Source organism: Dendrobates tinctorius, unplaced genomic scaffold (assembly GCF_039654945.1).
Source record: "Dendrobates tinctorius isolate UK_male_01 unplaced genomic scaffold, ASM3965494v1 ptg000060l, whole genome shotgun sequence".
NCBI lineage: Eukaryota > Metazoa > Chordata > Amphibia > Anura > Dendrobatidae > Dendrobates > Dendrobates tinctorius.
In genome coordinates, this window is record NW_027361728.1 from 46,451,852 (window position 1) to 46,472,772 (window position 20,921).

At 46.9% G+C, this 20,921-nt stretch overlaps 1 long non-coding RNA gene across 1 annotated transcript in view; it reads right to left on the reverse strand.

Annotated features, from left to right (window-relative positions):
- The window catches only part of LOC141092769 (uncharacterized), a 32,939-nt gene that overhangs the window by 8,503 nt on the left and 3,515 nt on the right, over positions 1 to 20,921 (reverse strand). The gene's annotated exons all lie outside the window — the stretch shown is intronic.

Sequence of the window (20,921 nt, forward strand, 5' to 3'; positions counted from 1 at the left end):
TAAGTCAATATCCAGCTCTTTACGAGTTTACAGATATGACAAGGAAAATACCAATACCAGGTATCCATCCACAGGCAGCTGTTTCTGGGTGTCGCCCCTCATCAGTGTGAAGTAGGATTCTGGCTAGGTGGGAGCAATGCCTAGTAGACCAACATCACAAAACAATCACTGACCTCAGGGAGACCAGTCAAAGAGTACACTGCGGCAGCCGGCAATGGCGCTCTATCAGTGAAATCCTAGGTGCAATGCTCCCTGGGAAATACGAATATGCAAATAAAGTCCGTGGAACCTCATTTAAGAGTCTCAAACATGGGACTAGTCCCTTTAAGAGTCTCAAACACGGGACTAGCCAGATTTTCCTCCAGGGAGGAAAATCTGGCTAGTCCCTTGTTTGAGACTCTTAAATGAGGTTCCACGGACTTTATTTGCATATTCATATTTCCCAGGGAGCATTGCACCTAGGATTTCACTGATTGAGCGCCTTTGCCGGCTGCCGCAGTGTTTTCTTTGACTGGTCTCCCTGAGGTCATTGATTGTTTTGTGATGTTGGTCTACTAGGCATTGCTCCCACCAAGCCAGAATCCTACTTCACACTGATGAGGGGCAACACCCCGAAACAGCTGTCTGTGGATGGATACCAGGCCTTGGTATTTCCCTTGTCATATCTGTAAACTCATAAAGAGCTGGATATTGACTTAAAGGGCCACTTAAAATGGTGGTAATGGTGGTTTCCGAAAGGAGCCACCCCTTGGCTGGGTCCTTCCCTGGAGGAAAATCTGGCTAGTCCCGTGTTTGAGACTCTTAAATGAGGCTCCATGGACTTTATTTGCAAGAAGCATGACAGGACACAAGGCCGGAGCAGAGCGCGTGCTTAGAAGCACGGCAGAGCACAGAGCAAGTGACCTGAATACAGAGCGTGGCCAAGCAGGGAACAAGCAGGCCTAGCAAGGAAGCACAACAATAATCTGGCATCTCCCATAGGAAAAGGTAGCCTAATATAGGGCATGAGCGCTGGGACTTCCGGATCAGGTCATCCAGGACCATAGAGATGGCGTGGCTGCAGTCAGGGCAGAGAGTAGAGCACCTGCATGCTTAGCAAGACAGTGCAGCCATAGGATCAAGTGTGAGAGGTGCGCGTGCGCACCCGATGGGATCCCAGGAGCGGCCTCGGCAAGTGGTGACGTCGGGCGCAGAGTCCCGGCCCCGGGTGATAGCGGCATGACAGTGAGACTACCTCTTTATCTAGCACCATATTGTGTTGGTGCAGAAATAAAGAACAACATTTCAGATACTTTATTAGCACTGATAATAGATTATAGCAGTAGGTTGCATTGGCCACACAGGACCTACCACTTTTAAATTAATGTCAATTTTAGAGTCAATGAAGTTCAGTAATTCATAAAGAGGATCAGGGTTTATCTATAATGGCTCACATGTGAAGACCCTAAAATTGATAAAATATAACTTTTAATGAATGTCAATATTAAAGAGGACTAACAACATGTAAAACACAAGACGCACTACAAATAGGGATGTGCTCCTGCCTACCAGCGGAGGGTGGCAACCGTGATATGCGATTTTGGCTCCCCTGCTCCTCAGCAGCTGTCCCTCTTTGCCCTAATGGGCCCTATTATAAAATATAGGACACACAAACAACAGTAGGACCTGTCAATCAAAGGTGAAATCCTCAAATAATTTTTGGGGCCTCCACATGGGAATAATTTTAGAGTGACATATTTTTCATTGGAGTCTTTTTCATTGCTGATCAACTCAATGTTGTTTCTGCTTGTCGGGAGGCAGTGACCTCCTGCTTGAATGACAACTCTGACCAGTGGTGTTTTTATGCTTATGGTCTAATCTATGTGCTCTATGATACTGTTATATGAGCCAACTTTGCGTCTACACTGTGTATAGAATTATTAAGCATTATTTTTGATGATTAATTTATTATTGAGCAACTACAGTGCTGTCAGACAATCGAAAATGTTAAGAAACCTGAAACCTGGAAATTGAAAAAAGTAAGGTTTGGTCTTTCTTAATAGACTATCTACGTTGGCAATATTTTTGGGAAACTATTACTGTGCAGAATTATTAAACAACTATTTGAAAAAATGTAAATGTTTTCATTTCAATAGTTTATTTTCATGTTTTAAAGTGAGAATAATCAACAAATCAAAATGTACAAAAATATATATCTGACATTTAAAAAAAAACACCAGTAACCAAAATAGCCCCCCTTCTTTTCAATAAAAATTATAAGTCTTACATTAATGGAGTTTGTCAGTTTCTTAATATGTGGATTATCAACTTTTTGAGCAGCACCAACCAAAGCTTCCCCAGACACTGTTTAGTGAGGTGTCTGTTTTTCTTTACCATAAATTTCCTGTTTAAGAAGAGTCCACAAATTCTCAGCAGATTTTAGGTTGGGTGATTAGGGAGCAATGTCATTATTAGTGTTGAGCGATACCATCCGATATTCAGAAATATCAGATCGGATTGCATCTGCCCGATACAAAAAAAGTATCGGGTATCACCGATTCCAATACCGGAAGTCCCATTCAAGTCAATGGGACAGAAATATCGGAAATAAAAAAACCCCCTTTCTTGCCTCGTACATCTTGTTCGGGAGGGGGGAAGAGTGTGGGCTGACACTGTGCATGTCTGTGTGTGTGGGCGGGGTCTGTGCGGGCCTCTCGGTGGTCTGTGCCGACTGTCGGGGGGTCTATGCCGGCTGCCGGTGGTCTGTACGGGCCTCTCGGGGGTCTGTGCCGACTGTCGGGGGCCTGTGCCAGCTGCCGGGGGCCTGTGCTGGCTGCCGGTGGTCTGTGCGTGCCTGCCGGGGGTCTTGTGTGTGTGCAGGCATCGTCCGATAGGACTACAAGTCCCATCGGGCGATGCCTGCTACAATGACAGTGATTGACACATTAGCCAATGATGGGACAGTAGTAGTCCCATCATCCGGCTAATGTGTTGAATGTAAAAAAAGAAAAAAAAACATACTACATATATACTACATTCATACAACATACATATATACTACATACATGCTGCATATATACTACATTCATACAACATACATACATACTACATACATACTACATATATACTACATTCATACAACATACATACATACTACATACATGCTACATATATACTACATTCATACATCATACATACATACTACATACATACTACATTCATACAGCATACATACATACTACATATTCTGGTGTAGTGACCACTATGTCAGCTAGGGGGCGCTGTGTGGGTGTCCCAGGACGGGTGTACAGCCACATTCAGTGTGGTAACAGGAGCAGGGTCCTAAATGACCATTATGGGTCTCAAGGTGGGTGGCCTTGGGATGCAGGCTCCAGGGTGTATTGATCAGCAGAGGTACTGCTGATATTTCTGTTACACTGTGTCAGGGAAGCCTGTATATGTCTGTGTGCAATAGAACCTTTAGTGAGGTCATAGCCAGGTGATCACCTGTGGGTGTGGTTACAGGGCTATGTAATTGAGGTGTCTAGCACATGTGAGAGAGTGTGGAGGAGTCTGGCAGAGTGTGGACAGGCTTCCATGTGTCCAGGTGGGACACTACAGAGAGTGTATATGGGGAGGACTACACCTCCCAGCATGTGCTGAGACTCTCGGTCCGAGTCTGAAGCCACGGACGTTTATGTTCTTTTTTGCCTAAGCTGGAGGCTATTTTGGTGATATGCAGATTTATGGTTTATGGAGCAAATAAACCTCATGAACTTTGGGAAGAACCTGCCTCATGATTGTCTCCCGCTGCACTTGAGCGAGTCACATCCCTACAATTGGTGGAGAACGCGGGCAGCGATTCCCAGAAGCACGTGTGGCAGTGCTGGCGATTCTGAGCCAGGAGAGCAGACGGTCTGACAACCATGAGTAATACTGACTGGGGTCAGAGAAAGTGACTGTATTAAAATTTGTGGGATACCTCTGAGGAGAAGAGGCGTCCAGGAACCTGTGTGGCCGACACATGTAACAGACAAGAGTCCGTGTTGCACTGACCTGGATCAGTGAGCAAGGTCCTGGAGGGTCAGTGTTGGGAGGTTCTGGGAGAGGAATCGGATCCCTGGAACACGTGATATGACCTTGGACCTGGTGAGGCCGGTGTGTTGGGAGACCCTGGGAGGAGGGTCGGCTCCCTGAATAGCACCCGGTGTGCGCCTGTGTGTTGGACGGTCTCAGGCGGAGACGGTACCTCCTGAACAGCACACGGACAGGACACGTGAGAGACTGTGCATGTGTTTTTTTTTTTTTTTCTCTGCAAAACCTGAAGGTGCTTGCTGTGGCTCAGTGGGGTCACGAAGGTCTCGCAGCACAGGGACCTGGTGTTTTCTTTTTGGGATCTGCCCTGGGAGCATTGGTAGCAGACGCTGTCTGTCTACACCATCCTGCTGCAGCTTATTACATGTGACTAAGCGGATACAGTAGTTGTGGCTTTACACAACTATTGAGGGTGAGTACCCTGTATTATTGCTTCATAACCCATTATACCTGCACTGGTAAGGCCCTATGGGCGCACTTTTGTGGGTTTTTTTATCTTTGAGGGTGATAAGCGGCTTCCGGTAACCCGGCGGGGTTACGAAGGGGACAAGTGGCTTCCGGTGGATCGGCGGGTCCACGAAGACAGCACAGCAGGAACTGCAGTGACACCAGCCGCTGTGTGTGTGTGAACGGCAGACGGAGGTGCCGGTGGTTTGTGACAGCAGAAGCTGTGGTGGTGCCAGCAAGGACTTGTCTGGTATCGTGAGAGACAAACTGTGTGGTGTGGACTGTGGCATAAGAAGTTCTGCAGAACGGACATGGGGAAATCCCAAAAGGGAGTGGTAACCCAAAAAGGGGTGGAGTCCCAAAAGGGGGCGGTGACCCAAATTGGAGTGGTAACCCAAAAAGGGGTGGAGTCCCAAAAGGGGGCGGTGACCAAAATTGGGGTGGCAACCCAAAGCGGGGTGGTGGTCCAGAAAGGGGCCAAGTTTGAAGAAGTGACAGCACTGGGTGACTCAGTAGGTATGTCTGGAGTACCGCAGTGTATGTGCAGGTCTTTTTCAGAATGTGGAATATCCTTTCTGGGTAGTAATGATGGGCCACAGATGTGTACAGTGATGCTGCACTGGGAAGGAGCCTTTGGTCGGCTGGACTCAGAGAGTCAGGTGACTCTGACAGGAACTCCTCTCGTTTTCTCTCTGACTGAGAAAAATGTCAGGGTTCGCTGTAAACACGGGGTCACGGTGAACTACGCAGTAGACAGGGTAGTGTTTGTGGGGACCAAAGGTGGTGAGTGCCAAGGTAGAGGGATACCACGGGACTTAGTCTATGCCTGGGAGAGGGTCCGGGACTTTCTTGTGTTTGATGACGTTTGGTCGGACGATGGAGATGCTTCGACTGTGGGGCAAGCAGACACTGAGACAGTGACGGCTCCTGACGTGGACAGGTCAGAGGTAGAACTGACCGGAAGAAGGACATCTGCCCAACTTACGGACCTGACGTCTCGTGGTAAGACAGATGGTGGGCTGGGAGATGAGACGACTGGACTAGTCACATTGGTGCTGGATGGTAACTGGAGGGATCACTCGACTGGTGTGACTGACCCAGTGGTACCCGTTGAAGATATAATTAGAGAAGTGGTGGTGCGACACGTGATGGACAAAAGAGAGCAGGATCGTGAGATACAGCTGATAAAGGAGACTGTAACAGAACATGTCGAACGGGAAAGAATCCTAAGGCAAGCAGCTGAGCACAGAGTGGATGAGCTGGAGAAGGAAGTCTCTGAGCTCAGAGGTCACCTGTCAGCGTGTCAAACTAGGAACAAAGCTATAGTGAAGGATATGGAGGTGCTCAGAGAGGCCCAAGAGAAGCATCAACAGGAGATTCTCAGGAGAGAGGATGAGCGTCGCTACCTGGCAGAGGAGCGAGATAAAGTTCTGCAAGAACTCAGTGGAGTAGTAAAAGGTCTTCTGCGGGAGAAGAAGTGGATGGGCGAAGACGTACAGCAGCCGTGCCCGACTGATAGCAAGGCAGAACTGCCAAAGCCCATCTTGGAAAAGGGTCCTGAAGACTGTAAATCTCAGGAAGATGGTGAGCCAAGAGCTGCACAAGACAGTCACCCGGTCTTGGCAGATACCTTGAGGGGAGTGTCCGTGGGGAACCCAGAGCCATCTGTCCAGGATGAGAGCAAGTCCATGACCTTCAAGTGCGTGATGGAGGTACCTGAAGACGTGCGAGAAGCGTGTGCCAGCAAAGGTGTGCATGAGACCTTTAAAAAGGCAGTAAAGGCCTATAGTGTGAGCTGGGCACCAGAAACAGACCATTTGGTGATGCTGGCAGAAACAGAAGACACAGAGAGAAGGGTGGCTGTCCTGAAGGAGATGCACCTACAATGTCTCCGCATGAAACAGATACTCGTGGAGTGTAATAGGAAAGCCGCTCGACGTCTGGAGCTTGCAAGGGAAGCTCAAAGTCGGCTGGGCTTTGTGGAAGACATAATTCCGGTACCCAGAAATCTGGTGGGGAAAGTCGTTGGCAGACTTGGAAAGGTGATGCAGGAGATGGTGAATCGATCCAGTGTGAAGAGAGTGAGGATCCCACCTGCTGGTGAAATCCAAGTCGTTGAAGATGACATGGTTCCTGTCATTGTGGTTGGTTCGGTGGAAAGCATTGGGAAGCTTCGCATGCTCCTGGAATATCGGGTAGCGTACCTGAAGGAGATTGAGCAGCTAAGACAGGATCGACTGCAGATGAATAAGCAGATAGAGAACGTCAGGTGGCATCCACCTCCAACCCAAGGTGTAAGGACCCGAAGGGATTCTCCAAGGAATGAAAGGACAGGTAGTCGAAGGCAAGAACGTCGAGAGTCCGCAAGTGGCCATTCTAATCTTAGTGACATACGCACGAGACCCGGTGGTGGACATAGCGACAGAGGGTCAGACTCAGACCAGCCAGTTAGCCCAACTGGACGTGGGACTCATGACAGTACGAACTGGGAGAGCCGGCCAGTGAGAGAAATGTCAGGTGACGGAGCGCACTGCAGACAGGTGGAGACTAAAGAGTGTCTGGTCACACTGATGGACGTTGACGGGAAGGCCAAAGCCCAAGGCCGAGATACTGACCGCTGGGGGCGGGGGAGGCCTAACGTAAATATGATTCAGTATGACTACCAAAACAGACGGAGATGGTCCTCTCGACTTGTAGGGCAAGGTGACATGGGTGCCAGGTCTCAAGATCCCTGGGTGATGTCATGTGTTCAACCCCACAAGTTTGAACAGAGGGGGGAGGTATGTGGTGTAGTGACTACTATGTCAGCTAGGGGGCGCTGTGTGGGTGTCCCAGGACGGGTGTACAGCCACATTCAGTGTGGTAACAGGAGCAGGGTCCTAAATGACCATTATGGGTCTCAAGGTGGGTGGCCTTGGGATGCAGGCTCCAGGGTGTATTGATCAGCAGAGGTACTGCTGATATTTCTGCTACACTGTGTCAGGGAAGCCTGTATATGTCTGTGTGCAATAGAACCTTTAGTGAGGTCATAGCCAGGTGATCACCTGTGGGTGTGGTTACAGGGCTATGTAATTGAGGTGTCTAGCACATGTGAGAGAGTGTGGGGGAGTCTGGCAGAGTGTGGACAGACTTCCATGTGTCCAGGTGGGACACTACAGAGAGTGTATATGGGGAGGACTACAGCTCCCAGCATGTGCTGAGACTCTCGGTCCGAGTCTGAAGCCACGGACGTTTATGTTCTTTTTTGCCTAAGCTGGAGGCTATTTTGGTGATATGCAGATTTATGGTTTATGGAGCAAATAAACCTCATGAACTTTGGGAAGAACCTGCCTCATGATTGTCTCCCGCTGCACTTGAGCGAGTCACATCCCTACAATATATACTACATTCATACAACATACATACATAGTACATATATACTACATACATACATACAACATGCTACAGACATACAACATACATACATACATACTGCATACATACTACATACATACTGCATACAATACATTCATACAATACATACATATAGACATACAGTACATATAACATAGAGTACATACTCACCATCACTTGTCACTTTGATCCCCAAAGCCAGTGTCATCTGTGGAAAAATATGAAAATAACAAACAAACAATATACTCCCTGATCTGCAGAAATCCACGCGCGTCCCACTCCGATCTCCGGTGGAGAGCAGCAGCATCAGCTGATGCGACCGCTCTCTACGGGGCTCCAGGAATCCAGTGACGGGAGGTAGGTATCCTTCCGCACTGTATTCCTCCGCCACTGTAAAAAAATAGTCCCTGGTCTCACTTTATGGCAAAAGCTGAGTGGGAATCTCGCACAGCAATGCCAAAAGTGAGACTAGGGACTATTTTTTTTACAGTGGTGGAGGAATACAGTGTGGAAAGATACCTACCTCCCGTCATTGGATTAATGAAGCCCCTAGAGAGCGTACAGACCACCGGCAGGCCTGCACAGGCCCCCAGTGGAGGAATACAGTGCGGAAGGATACCTACCTCCCGTCATTGGATTATTGAAGCCCCTAGAGAGCGGTCGCATCAGCTGATGCTGTTGTTCTCCACGGGAGATCGGCATGGGACCCCTGTGGATTTCTGCGGATCAGGGAGTAAATGGCTTGTTTGCTATTTTCATATTTTTTCATAGATGACACTGGCTTCGGGGATCAAAGTGACAAGTGATGGTGAGTATGTTCTCTATGTTATATGTACTGTATGTCTATGTATGTATTGTATGAATGTATTGTATGCAGTATGTATGTAGTTTGTATGATGTATGTATGTTGTAAGTCTATGTATGTATTGTATGAATGTATTGTATGCAGTATGTATGTTGTATGTCTGTAGCATGTTGTATGTATGTAGTATGTACAATGTATGTTGTTTGAATGTAGTATATATGAAGCATGTATGTAGTATGCAGTATGTATGTATGTTGTATGAATGTAGTATATATGTAGCATGTATGTAGTATGTATGTGTGTTGTATGAATGTAGTATGTATGTAGTATGTAGTATGTATGTATCTTGTATGAATGCAGTATATATGTAGTATGTATGTAGTATGTATGTATGTTGTATGAATGTAGTATGTAGTATGTATGTTGTATGAATGTAGTATATATGTAGCATATATGTAGTATGTATGTATGTTGTATGAATGTAGTATATATGTAGCATGTATGTAGTATGTATGTATGTTGTATGAATGTAGTATGTATGTATGTTGTATGAATGTAGTATACATGTTGTATGTATGTAGTATGTATGTATGTTGTATGAATGTAGTATATATGTAGCATGTATGTAGTATGTAGTATGTATGTATGTTGTATGAATGTAGTATACATGTAGTATGTATGTAGTATGTATGTTGTATGAATGTAGTATGTATGTATGTTGTATGAATGTAGCATGTATGTAGTATGTATGTATATTGTATGAATGTAGTATATATGTAGCATGTATGTAGCATGTAGTATGTTTGTATGTTGTATGAATGTAGTATACATGTAGCATGTAGTATGTATGTATGTTGCATAAATGTAGTATACAGTGGGGCAAAAAAGTATTTAGTCAGTCAGCAATAGTGCAAGTTCCACCACTTAAAAAGATGAGAGGTGTCTGTAATTTACATCATAGGTAGACCTCAACTATGGGAGACAAACTGAGAAAAAAAAATCCAGAAAATCACATTGTCTGTTTTTTTTTCATTTTATTTGCATATTATGGTGGAAAATAAGTATTTGGTCAGAAACAAGCAATCAAGATTTCTGGCTCTCACAGACCTGTAACTTCTTCTTTAAGAGTCTCCTCTTTCCTCCACTCATTACCTGTAGTAATGGCACCTGTTTAAACTTGTTATCAGTATAAAAAGACACCTGTGCACACCCTCAAACAGTCTGACTCCAAACTCCACTATGGTGAAGACCAAAGAGCTGTCAAAGGACACCAGAAACAAAATTGTAGCCCTGCACCAGGCTGGGAAGACTGAATCTGCAATAGCCAACCAGCTTGGAGTGAAGAAATCAACTGTGGGAGCAATAATTAGAAAATGGAAGACATACAAGACCACTGATAATCTCCCTCGATCTGGTGCTCCACGCAAAATCCCACCCCGTGGGGTCAGAATGATCACAAGAACGGTGAGCAAAAATCCCAGAACCACGTGGGGGGACCTAGTGAATGAACTGCAGAGAGCTGGGACCAATGTAACAAGGCCTACCATAAGTAACACACTACACCACCATGGACTCAGATCCTGCAGTGCCAGACGTGTCCCACTGCTTAAGCCTGTACATGTCCAGGCCCGTCTGAAGTTTGCTAGAGAGCATTTGGATGATCCAGAGGAGTTTTGGGAGAATGTCCTATGGTCTGATGAAACCAAACTGGAACTGTTTGGTAGAAACACAACTTGTCGTGTTTGGAGGAAAAAGAATACTGAGTTGCATCCATCAAACACCATACCTACTGAAAAGCATGGTGGTGGAAACATCATGCTTTGGGGCTGTTTCTCTGCAAAGGGGCCAGGACGACTGATCCGGGTACATGAAAGAATGAATGGGGCCATGTATCGTGAGATTTTGAGTGCAAACCTCCTTCCATCAGCAAGGGCATTGATGATGAAACGTGGCTGGGTCTTTCAACATGACAATGATCCAAAGCACACCACCAGATCTCAACCCTATAGAAAACCTTTGGAGGGAGTTGAAAGTCCGTGTTGCCAAGCGAAAAGCCAAAAATAATCACTGCTCTAGAGGAGATCTGCATGGAGGAATGGGCCAACATACCAACAGCAGTGTGTGGCAACCTTGTGAAGACTTACAGAAAACGTTTGACCTCTGTCATTGCCAACAAAGGATATATCACAAAGTATTGAGATGAAATTTTGTTTCTGACCAAATACTTATTTTCCACCATAATATTCAAATAAAATGAAAAAAAAACAGACAATGTGATTTTCTGGATTTTTTTTTCTCAGTTTGTCTCCCATAGTTGAGGTCTACCTATTATGTAAATTACAGACGCCTCTCATCTTTTTAAGTGGTGGAACTTGCACTATTGCTGACTGACTAAATACTTTTTTGCCCCACTGTATATGTAGTATGTATGTAGTATGTATGTATGTTGTATGAATGTAGTATATATGTAGTATGTATGTAGCATGTTTTTTTTTTTTTTTACATTCAACACATTAGCCGGATGATGGGACTACTACTGTCCCATCATTGGCTAATGTGTCAATCACTGTCATTGTAGCAGGCATCGCCCGATGAGACTTGTAGCCTATACTGACTAGCTAAACAGCTGAGCAATTTAAAGCTTGTAATGGAGCATTGTCCTGAATAACAATCATGGTTTTCTTGAAAGAAACAGGCTCTTTCCTGCACCACTGCTTTAAGAAAGTATGTTCTAAAAACTATCAATAGGTTTGGAAGTTAATTCTGAGTGCTTCTTCAACCAGAAAAAGTCCTATTAGCTTATGAATAATAATAATAATAATAATAATAATAATAATAATAATAATAATAATATCAGCCCATATCAGTACTTTCCGTCTACCTTGCGGGCATCAGAGTGGAAGTCTGTGCCTGTTACTGATCCAGTCATTGTCCCATTGATCAGGTCCATCAAGGGTGAGTCTCATATCATCAGTCCATAAAACCTTTGAAAAGACTATTCTATTGGCAACAAAATAGTTGATGGCTCTGTGAAAATGCCCAAATAAGTAATTTCAAGTGTGCTGCATTCCTCTGTAGGAATATGAACAATTTTTGACTTTTCAGAGTCAGTTAAAGGGAACCTGTCAGCAGGACTGTGCTGAGTAACCTAAAGTGTCAGGTCGGCGCCGTTATATTGATTACTATGATACCTTGTTTGATGAAATCTGTCTTGTGGTTGTTGTTTATTTTGTATTTGAAGTTTTCAGTTAATGATATGCTCGTGCTCCAGGGCGGCCTGTAGGGGGGTCTTCATGTGGTGCTCTGCTTATGTATTCATATTGATGGCTTCTGACAGGTCACTAATCCCTCAGTGACCTGCCCCTTATTTTACATACTGTATATCTTATTGTTTGGAAAAAAAATAAAAAGATTACGTTCATCATGCAGGTGCCAGTGGCGGCGCCTGAGCTGTAGCATGATTGGATAAATAATGTCCATATATTCATTTTATTTAATGACTAGCTGAAGAGCCCGGCATTGCCTGGGCATAGTAACCAACTATGGTTAGTTATAACAAATTATAAATGTCACGGTCACGTGTGTCTGGACGCAGCGAGTACCGCAAGGCGAACCTATATGACACACGTGACCCTGGATACACCACCTCCAGTTGGGCGAATTTAAATAATAGGACGTGCAGCTGGATAAACCGCCTCCAACTGGCGAATTTAGATATTACTCGTAAATCTGGAAACCCCGCCTCCAGTAAGGCGAATTTAAATAATAAATGGGGAACCTGGGTAACATTAACAATGGTGGGCCCTGCAATAGGAAATAGGGAAGTGGAGACCTCCTGAACTCCCCTGAGCCAGTGTCCCTGCACTCCTAACCTTCCCTATGCCGGTTCCGCACCGGGCGACGCACAGGAACCTAAAAACCCTTGCTCGCCCTAAACCTAAACCCTCACTAGGGAATTGGTCGGTGCGGAAACTAATCCCACCACTGCACTAAACACACATAAGGGAAAAAGACAATACAGGGGAAACACCACTTAGCTTTGCTCTGTTGCGTACGCTCCTAGCAACAGAGCCCACCACCTGTGTGCATCTTCTCCTCCACCCGGATCCATCACCATAACTGGATCCTTCACCATAGTGCAGCCTTGGAGCAGAGTCCACCAACAGTTGCAGCTGTCCAGTAACTGAGTCCCAAAGATGAGTTCAGCTCCTGCCCCAAAAGTCAAGCATGCTTGAGTCCAGCTCTCAGCAACCAAGTCCCGCATGCTGAGTGCAACTCTCTCCATAGTCATCACTCCACCAAGCCATGCAAGCACTTCCTGCTGACACCATAAACTGTGAATCCACCATGCCATGCCAGCCCTTCTTGCAGACCACCTAGCTGCCACTCGTCCCCTCTGGCGGGGCTGCGCAGGACTCATGTTTAGCTCCTTCATCACCCAGGCATGCTTCCCAAATGACGAACACAATATCACCAACAGTGATTGAACACACCTGGCTCTCTTTTATAGAGCCTCACACCTGATTTATAATTACGTGCACTAAACCAAAGAAACTAAAGTGCACTACCACTCACCACCACCGGGGCAACTTAGAATGAACGACACCACGTGTAATAATTCTAATGGCCACCGGGGGCAATCACATCAATTTGGCACCTAGCCAAAGGAAAAAAGTTCACTTATCAATTTAAACTGTCAGATCCACGCTGGATCATGACAATAATGATTATATTGCACATAAAAACATTTCACATCATATATTCAACACTACAGATTTGCAACACAAATTAACGATTACCCAAGTTTTGATAGTATTTTATTTTCAACTCATTCAAGAGTCTTTTGATAAACAACATGTTTGATTTTTCCTTTCGGTGCAGAAATGAACAGTTTTTGGCAGTTCCAACTCTTGAACAGATCACGTAAAGTTGACCATGAGAAAAGCATGGAGATTGCAAATCGATCCCTACTACTTAAATCGATCCCTACTACTTTCAAGGACAGTCCCTGAGCATTGTTAATGGACATTGCAAATAGCAGTTGAACTGGAAACTGGAGGCATTTAAAATCAAAAAACAAATCAGATGGAATGAGTGGAATTCTTGGAATTAAAATGTCCTCTCCTTTGTCACATCCTGTTTCTGAGCTGTGTATCTAACCCTATCCTGTGTGATAATGTCTGCTGAGCTGTGTACCTAATCCTCTCCTGTGTGATATTTTCTGCTGAGCTGTGTATCTAATCCTATCGTGTGTTACTGACTGCTCATCCGTGTATCTAATCCTATCCTGTGTGATACTGACTGCTGAGCAGTGTATCTAATCTTATCCTGTGTGATACCGTCTGCTGAGCCGTGTATCTAACCCTATCCTGTGAGATACTGACTGCTGAGCCATGTACCTAATCCTATCATGTGTGTTACTGACTGCTCAGCCGTGTATCTAATCCTATCCTGGGTGATACTGACTGCTGAGCCATGTATCTAATCTTATTCTGTGTGATACTGTCTGCTGAGCCGTGTGTCTAATACTAATATGTTGGATACTGTGTGCTGAGCTGTGTATCTAATCCTATCCTGTGTGATACTGACTGCTGAGCCGTGTATCTAATCCTATCCTATGAGATACTGGGCTCCCCCTGCAGTCTGTGTCAGAGGGTGGTCTGTGATGGCACAGTAATTAATTGTGTTATTTCCAGCTTTACAGAAGGACGATAGCACCATAGAAATGATAAGAATAAGAGGCCTCAGTTACCACAACTATCTACAAAGAAAACTGTTGCTGATAGCAACCAATCACAGCTCGTTTTTCATCTTTTAAACAGCTCTGGGACAGCATGGCGAGTTTTGAGTGGCGACTTTTGTGTTTCGACTTTTATGTGGCGAGGTTGGTGTTTGTGTGGTGAAATGTGTGCTGAGGGTGGTATATGCGTTGAAGCACGTGGTAGTGTGTGGCGCATTTTTTGTGTGTGTTCATATCACCGTGTGTGGTGAGTATCCCATGTCAGGGCCCAACCTTAGCAACTGTAAGGTATATACTCTTTGGCGACATCGATCTCATTCTTTAAGTCTCCCTTGTTCACATTTGGCAGCTGTCAATTTGCCTCCAACAGTTTGCCTTTCACTTTTTCCCCATTATGTAGATAGGGGCAAAAATTTTTGGTGAATTGGAGTGCACGGGGTTAAAATTTCTCCTCACAACATAGCCTATGACGCTCTTGGGGTCCAGACGTGTGACTGTGCAAAATTTTGTGGCTGTAGCTACGACGGTGCAGATGCCAATCCCGGACATACACACATACATACATACATACACTTTTTCCCCAATATGTACCTAGGGGCAAAATTGTTTGGTGAATTGGAACGTGCAGGGGTTAAAATTTCGCCTCACGACATAGCATATGGTACTCTCGGGGTCCAGACGTGTGACTGTGCAAAATTTTGTGACTGTAGCTGCGACGGTGCAGATGCCAATCCTGGACATACACACTGGGGTGTAGAAACCACTGAGTCCGCTAGGGGGTGCTGTGTGGATGTCCAAGGAGAAAGGATGAATGGCAGAATACGGAATGGCCGTTATGTATCCCAAAGTGGGTGGCTTTGGGATGGAGTCTTGTTGTGAGTTCATTTTCCCCTTCATTACTGAGGCCCGAGGAACTCCCTCTTCTGGTAAAGAAAGGTAGTGAGCCAGATTGTCAAACACCTGAGGCTGATGATTGTGACTGGCTGAGTGGAGTTACGGACTGGATATAATGCTGCCGACGCCCTTCTGCCCTGTGGGTGATTTCTCTGTGGGATCCTTGGAGACCAGTCTGAATTCCTGCTCCTCCAAAGCTAAGTTTGCTGCTCGGCCTTTTGCTTTTGTGCTTTGACTTTGTTTTTGCTTTGTTTTTCTGGATTTCTGCCATTCCCTGCTGGGGTGTGCTGAATTCATTTAGCTCTGTCTTCTGAAAATACCTGAGTGCTGATTCAGTTTTTGAAGCCTAGCTGCTTCAGGGCCTTTTTCATATCAGCTGGTTGGCTTATGTCTTTGATAGGGTTTTGGCAGATTGCAGACAGCAGCCTTCCTTTCCTTTCCTATCTAGGTAGTTTTGGGGCCCCGTCTTTGCTCAGTCTATCTTTCTGTCTGTGTTAGTATTTTCATCTTGCTTCACCGTCATTATATGTTGGGGGCTGCCTATTGCTTTGGGGTCTGCTCTGGGGCAGTTTAGATTTCCCCTTTCTTTCTTTAGGCCTATGTATTTCTCTGGCTGTGATCGAGGGGTCTAGGGCATCGTAGGAACCCCCCACGGCTACTGCTAGTTGTGTTGATAGGTTCAGGGGTCTGCAATCTGATAGTTGCCAACTTCTCTGGTTTTCTGGACTTAGCTTGTATTTCTGCTTTTGCCTCCTACGGTGACTCATTCATAACAGAGTCTTATGTGTTGTTCAGCAATGATATTGCTGAGGTGTTGTTTCAATGTGTAAGGGAGAAGTCTCCAGGTAACTAGAGAAATGGGCAGGCCTGGTTACCTACAAACCCACCCAGGAGCTGTGTTTAAAGCACTGTTGGAAAGAGTGTGTAAATGCTTGAAGGACCTGTGATGAGGTCAGAGTCATGTGACCCGGTGGGCGTGGCTATGAACCATATAATGTAGCCAGGGTAGGTCACAGGTGGTGAATGCTTGGACCCGGTTGGTCCAGTGTGGAAGGTCCTGCTGAGATGGGGCTTCCTGCCTGGCAGCACGTGTGGACGCTGTGAGTAATAGCTGCAAGTGCCTGAGAGTTCCCTGGAGGGAATGAATGTCTGCAGTATGGAGAAGCAGCCATGAGAGAACCCTGACGGGGTGAGATATAACTGTGAGGCTGAAAAGCCTGCGTATTGGACATTGCTAACAGAGTGAAGCTCTGTCATGGACGCTATGCCGTTTATATATTGCTGGTCATTTGTTATGATGTTTAATAAACCGCATGGACTATACAGGTTTATGGAAAACCTGTGCCGGATCTGATTTTGTGGATGCCAAGCGAGTAATCCCCTACTTAAATGACAGCGCTACCTCACATGTGGTGGAGAATTGCAAAGCGCAATATTGTAGCCTTGTTGCTAGGGGCAACGGAAAAGGACTGCAAAGTTTTGATTGCTAAGGGCAACGTTTTCCGAAGACATATGTTACAGTGCTGGCAAGGCTGAGCCAGGAGGGCTGATGGTTGGGGAAGCCACCGCTCGGCTGTGGTTCTGGAACCGTATGGCGGCCTAGTGAGTAATGCACTGTCCAGATCAGTGAGCCCAGTGCGGCCATTTCCCCAGGAGAAAGAGACTTATAGGATACCTCTGCGGTAGAGGGGTCCGAGAACCTGTGCGGCCAGCAGGTAACGGTCGTGAAAACCGTGTTGCACTGACCGGGGTCAGTGAGAAAGCGACTGGTGATTGATAGGGGGCCTCTGTGGAGAAGAGGTATCCGAGGACCTGTGGGGCTGACACAGGTAACGGACAGGTGTTTGTGTTGTACTGACCTGGGTCAGTGTGAAAGACTGTGTACCTGGAGGGTTCAGTGAGCAAGATCCTGGAGGGTCAGTCTTGGGAGATTCTAGGAAAAGAATCGGATCCCTGGAGCAAGTGGTATGACCTTGGATCTGGTGAGGCCTGAGCATTGGGCAGTCTCAGGAGGAAATGGATGTCCTGAAAAGCACCCGCTAAGCACCTGAACCTGTGTGTGTTGGGAAACCCTAGGAGGAGGGCTGCTCCCTGAATAGCACCCAGTGCGCCCTGTTCATTGGACGGTCTCAGGAGAGGAGACGGAATGTCCTGAAGAGCACACAGACAGGACACGTGAGTTTTGTGTGGTGTGTTGGTGTGGCCGGTGTGATGGAAAACCCTGGGAGGAGGGTCGCTCCCTGAATAGCACCAGGTGCGCCCTGTGTGTTGGACGGTCTCAGGAGGGGAGAAGGAACGTCCTGAATAGCACACAGAAAGGACACGTGAGTTTTGTGTTTGGTGTTTTTTTTCTTTTCTCAACTCAGCCTGCGGTGGCTCGGTGTGAGTCAAGAAGGTGACAAGTGGCTTCCTTGTAACTCGGCGGGGTTACGAAGGGGACAAGCGGCTTCCGGTAACTCGGCGGGGTTACGAAGGGGAAAAGCGGCTTCCTGTAACTCGGCGGGGTTACGAAGAGGACACCAGCCGCTGTGTGTGTGAACAGCAGCCGGTGGTGTCTGTGATCAGTGACAGCAGGAGCTGTGATGATGGTGCCAACAAAGACTTGTGGGGTATCGTAAAAGAGACAAACTGTGTTGTGTGAACTGTGGTCTGAGAAGACCGGTATAACGGACATGGGGAAATCGCAAAAGGGGGCGGTGGCCCAAATCGGGGTGGTCACCCAAAAGGGGTGGAGTCACAGAAGGGGGGCGGTAACCCAAATTGGGTTGTTAACCCAAAAAGAAGTGGTTCCCAGAGGGGGGTGGTGACCCAAATTGGGGTGGTAACCCAAAAAGGGGTGGAGTCCCGGGAGGGGGCGGCGACCCAAATTGGGGTGGTTCAGGAAATGGCAGCACTGGTAGCCTCAGTGGGTATGTCTGGGGGACCGCAGTGTGTCTGTATGAGTTTTGAGGAGTGCGGTATGTATTTTCCGGATAATGACGGGCCACAGGTGTGTACCGTGATGCTGCATCGGGAAGCAGTCTCTGGTAGACTGGACTCAGAAAGTCAGGTGACTCTGACAGGAACTCCGCTCGTTTTATCTCTGACCGAAAAAAACGCCAGGGTTCGCTGTAAACATGGGGTCACGGAGAACTATGCAGTAGACCGAGTAATGTTTGAGGGGACCAAAGGTCGTGTGTGCCAAGGGGGTGGGATACCACGAGACTTAGTCTATGCCTTGGAGAGGGGCAGGGACTTTGTATTGTTTGATGACATATGGTCGGACGATGGAGACGTTTCGACTGTGGGGCCAGCAGACACTGAGACAGTGACAGCTCCTAAAGTGGACAGGTCAGAGGTAGAACTGACCGGAAGAAGAGGTACATCTGCCCAACTGACTGACCTGACGTCTTGCGACAAGACAGATGGTGGGGTGGGAGATGAGAAGACTGGACTAGACACATTGGTGGTGGACAGTAACTGGAGGTTTCATTCGACTGGTGTGACTGACCCAGTGGTACCCTTTGACAATATAACTAAAGAGGTAGTGGTGAGACACATGCTGGCCAAAAGAGAACAGGATCGTGAGATACTGCTGATAAAAGAGACAGTGGAAGGACATCTCGAACGGGAAAGAGTCCTGAGACAAATGGCTGAGCACAGGGTTGAGGAGCTGGAGAAAGACGTCTTGGAGCTCAAAGAAACTGTAAGTGGTCTTCTGCGGGAGAAGAACTAGGACAGTGATGAACAGCGGCCGGGTCTGACTGGTGGTGGAACGGAGCTGCTGGTGCCCATCTTGGCAGACAGTCATGAAGAGATGAGATCTCGTGAAGTTGGGGAGCTAAGAACTGAAGAAGACAGTCACCCGATCGGGTCAACTGTAGTGAGGGAAGTGTCCGTGGTAAAACCAGAGTCTCCTGGCCAGGAAGAGAGCAAGGCCACGACCTTCAAGTTTGTGATTGATGTACCAAAAGACATGCAAGAGGCCTGTGCTGAGGAAGGTGTGTATGAGGCTTTCAAAGAGGCGGTCAAAGCGTGTAAGGTGCACTGGGCGCCTGAGACTCGGCAGTTGGTGATAGTATCAGCCAGAGAAGATACATCAAACCGAGTAGCTGTCCTGAAGGAGATGCATCTACAATGTCTCCACGCCAAACAGCTGGTCAGGCAGAGTAATCTGAAGGCTGCTCGACGCCTAGAGTTAGCAAGGGAGGCTATGGATCGGCTGGGTTTGCGGAAAGATGTGGTTCCGGTACCCAAAGCTCTGATTGGGAGAATCATTGGAAGATCTGGGAAGGTAATGCAATACCTTGTGAATATCTCCGGTGTGGTGAGGGTGAGGATCCCTCCTGATGATGAAGACCAGGTATCCAGTGAAGAGGGTAGGATTCCCGTCCTGGTGGTTGGCTCCGTGGAAAGCCTGAGAAACTTTTGGATGCTCTTGGAGTATCGAGTGGGGTACCTGCAAGAGATTGAGCAGTTGAGGCTGGACCGCCAGCAAATTAATAAAGAAGTATGGAATACCAGGTGGCGGCCGCCTCCAACCCAACATGTAAGGACCCGAAGGGTTCCTCCAAGTAGTGACGTGGCAAGTGGCCGAAGAATGTCAGCAAGTGGCAGTTCGACGGGCCATACGAGGCTGAGAGACATTAGTTCCTGTGAGATGCTGAATGGGTCAGACTCAGGCCAGACAGTAGGCCAAACTAAGACTGATGACCGTACCAACCAGGGGAGCTGGTCGGCGAACGGAACAAACAGTGAGAGGAATGTGGTGACTAGACATTGTCTGATGACACAGACAGGCTGTGACTGGACGGCCAAAGATCAAGGCTGATATTCGGACCGCTGGGGGCGGGGGAGGCCTAACGTAAAGATGAGGCCATATGATAGATGGAGATGGTTCTCTCGACCTGTGGGGCAAGGTGTAATGAGTGCCTGGTCGCAAGACACTGGTGTAATGTTCTGTGTTCAACCCCACAAGTTTGAACAGAGGGGGGAGGTATGTGGTGTAGTAACCACTGAGTCCACTAGGGGGCACTGTGTGGATGTCCCAGGAGGAAGGATAAATAGCAGAATACAGAATGGCCGTTATGTATCCCAAAGTGGGTGGCTTTGGGATGGAGACTTATGTGTTGTTCAGCAATGATATTGCTGAGGTGTTGTTTCAATGTGTAAGGGAGAAGTCTCCAGGTAACTAGAGAGATGGGCGGGCAAGGTTACCTACAAACCCACCCAGGGGCTGTGTTTAAAGCACTGTTGGAAAGAGTGTGTAAATGCTTGAAGGACCTGTGGTGAGGTCAGAGTCATGTGACCCGGTGGGCGTGGCTATGAACCATATAATGTGGCCAGGGTAGGTCACAGGTGGTGAATGCTTGGACCCGGTTGGTCCAGTGTGGAAGGTCCCGCTGAGATGGGGCTTCCTGCCTGACAGCACGTGTGGACGCTGTGAGTAATGGCTGAAAGTGCCTGAGAGTTCCCTGGAGGGAATGAATGTCTGCAGTATGGAGAAGTAACGATGAGAGAACCCTGACGGGGTGAGATATAACTGTGAGGCTGTAAAGCCTGCGTATTGGACATTGCTAACAGACTGAA